The sequence below is a fragment of the Sminthopsis crassicaudata genome, chromosome 4, assembly GCF_048593235.1.
Source record: "Sminthopsis crassicaudata isolate SCR6 chromosome 4, ASM4859323v1, whole genome shotgun sequence".
Taxonomy (NCBI): Eukaryota; Metazoa; Chordata; class Mammalia; order Dasyuromorphia; family Dasyuridae; genus Sminthopsis; species Sminthopsis crassicaudata.
The window spans coordinates 306,996,296-306,999,135 of record NC_133620.1 but is presented as its reverse complement, the minus strand read 5'-3'; the positions used below and the strand labels follow the sequence as shown (position 1 = coordinate 306,999,135).

Here is a 2,840-nt window from a genome sequence, read left to right as displayed (position 1 = left end):
CTGTTTTTAATGTATTTATTGATATTCTACCTTCTCTTTTCCCCTATCTCTATCAGCAGACAATAACTCAACACTCAGCTGTAATTGCCACAGGATAAATTTAACATGCAAATGTAATCAAGTAAAACAATTCAGTACAATGGCCAAGTCTGAAATCTTAAGCATTTTCTGGGGAAAAGCAATATAACTAAAATTTTCTGGCTATAGAACTTTCAACTCCATAAAATGGAGTGGTCACCTCAGTGCTCACAGGAACTTTGATATATATATATATTAAAGCTTTTTATTTACAAAGCATATGTATGGGTAATTTTTCCAACATGGATCCTTATATAACCTTTTATTGCAAATTTTCCCCTCCTTTCTCCCACCCTCTCCCCTAACTGGCAGGTACTCTAACATGTTAATTATGTTGAAATACATGTTAGATCCAATATGTGTATACATATTTATACAGTTATCTTGTTAGACAAGAAGAATCTGATCAAGAAGGAAGAAAAAGAAAAACAGAAAGAAAACACAATGCAAGCAAATAACAACAGAGAGTTTTGTGTGGAACACACTCTATTCCCATGGTTCTTTCTCTGGGTGTAAATGTTTCTCTTCATCACTGTACAAGTGGAACTGGTTTGAATCATCTCAGTGTTGAAGAGAGCCACATCCATCAGAACTTATCGTTGTCACACAGTCCTGTTGTTGCTGGGTACAATGATCTCCTGGTTCTGGTCATCTCACTTAGCATAAGTTCATATAAGTTTTTCCAGGCCTTTCTGAAATCAGTCTGCTGGTCGTTTCTTACAGAATAGTATTCCATAGCCTTCATATACCATAATTTATTCAGCCATTCTCCAATTTGATGTGCATGCCTTCAGTTTCCAGTTTCTTGCCACTATAAAGAGGGCTACCACAAACATTTTTGCACATGTGGTCTCTTTCCTCTTTTAAGATCTCTTTGGGATATAATCCCAGTAGAAACAGTGCTGGATCAAAGGATCAAAGATCAGTCTGATAACTTTTTGAGCATAGGGAATGTTGATTTTATATGAATTTTGCAACTAACCAAAGATCTAACAATTCATTCTACTAACTACTTTAGTTAGCGTATTTGCATGGCAAGATCTTGTTCATTCTCACACACTATTCTAGTTCAGTATTGGTTTTCCTTCCATTACAAGCCCATGGATAATAAAATGTTAGAAACTATGTTGGTCTATCATGTAATTCTTTATTCTTTCCTGTTAGAAAAAGGTCGAAACTTTAAAAACAAAACAAAACAAACAAACAAACAAAAAAAGGGAGATTCAGATAAGAGTTCAAAAGATCCATATATGGAAGACCTTTCTCCTCAGCAATACTAGTCTCTTAGAGCTTTTTCTACTCCCTAGCATAGAAGTCTCACCTCATCTAACTGAAAATGTTGCTGGTGAACTTCAACTTCTTCAGGTCTATGCTTGCATACACAATGATTTCCTCAATACTGGCTCGGGACAGGATTTTTTCCCAAGGACTCATAACAGTGCAATGTCTCCAGGCAACATATGGGGTATCCATCTTTGGCAGGGCAAGTGGTGGCCACAAACACTTGGTTGTCTATAACACAGTCCTGCTGAACAACTTCCAATGTGCTGATCCACTGGTCAAATTAAAAGCATTAGGGCACATTATCAGCTGGCAATCTCTCTAAGAGTAGATTTGTGCCTACTTCAGCAAAGTGAATGTCATAGCAAATCCCCATGCACACTTTGTAATAAGGAATTTCAAACATGGAGAAGCGTATTCAAAATTTCTCATTCTTGGAATCAAATTCTTTTAGGAACATCAATGTTAAACAAATGAGATTTTCTGTGCTTTATCAGTGCTTTATCAGTAGAGTTCCATCAGGAACAATACAGTAGAATATTGTAAAATTTTCCATCATCTTTATTAAGAATTAAATCTCCAATAAGACTGGTATTCCTTGGCTAAATCAGAAAACCTTTTGGTGGATTCATTGGGGATTGATTCTTCATATTTAGGAAAGTAGTTTGTGCCATAGAATCAAAGCATTTAAGAAGAGTCATAATTTTGGCTCCTTGGCTTGTTGCCTTCATCAACTCAAATCAGATTATCCACCTTGACCAAAGATACAGAAAGCTAGATAAAGAACAAACAAAATTGAGTCATCACTCTTGCCACAGGTTCCATGGAAGAACCCCCTCACTCCCACTCTGTACCCTGCATGTGAAGAGGAAGCTGTGGGGCCTATGTAGGATTATGAAGGATGAGGCCCCTCAAAGTGAAAACACAGGAGCCTAGAGTCTGAAGCAGGAAGACATGATCCCATCCACAGTGGGGAGGTTTGAAAGGCAAGGAAGGGACAAAGGAAAAGTAGAGGAAAGAAAGGGAAGAATAGAGGATGAGAGTGGGAAGAGAAGGGAAGAGATAGAAAAGGAAAAGAGGGGAGGAGAGTGTGTTATGGGAGCAACCTGATAGTGGCTGCTGGGGCTCTTATTCTGACCAGCAGAATAGATCCTTTCATGCGAGAGGATGATAACAATACAAGGAAACTGAGAGGCAGTTGCATTCTCTGATCTTTCTCCTCTTCCTTCTTGCCTCCGATTTATTTCATTCCCAATTCACAAGCAACATCTATATCAGTAAAGACTGATTTGCAATTCCTTCAAATATGTTATGATTTAGAGTTGTGAGGATTTTCAGAGAACTGACCCTCCCCTTAATGGTACAGTCCCCTTTAATCCTTTATAGGCTTTCTGCCTTTCACACTTAGCGTGGTCCATAATGGAGTAAAAGGAGATTATACACTAGTACTGCTTTTATTGATTATAAAGGCTATTCCATTG

At 37.8% G+C, this 2,840-nt stretch overlaps 1 pseudogene; it reads right to left on the bottom strand.

The window, feature by feature from the left end:
- Nucleotides 1-1,404: 1,404 nt before the first annotated feature.
- LOC141540769 (omega-amidase NIT2 pseudogene) lies at nt 1,405-2,184 on the bottom strand (annotated as a pseudogene).
- Nucleotides 2,185-2,840: the final 656 nt, after the last annotated feature.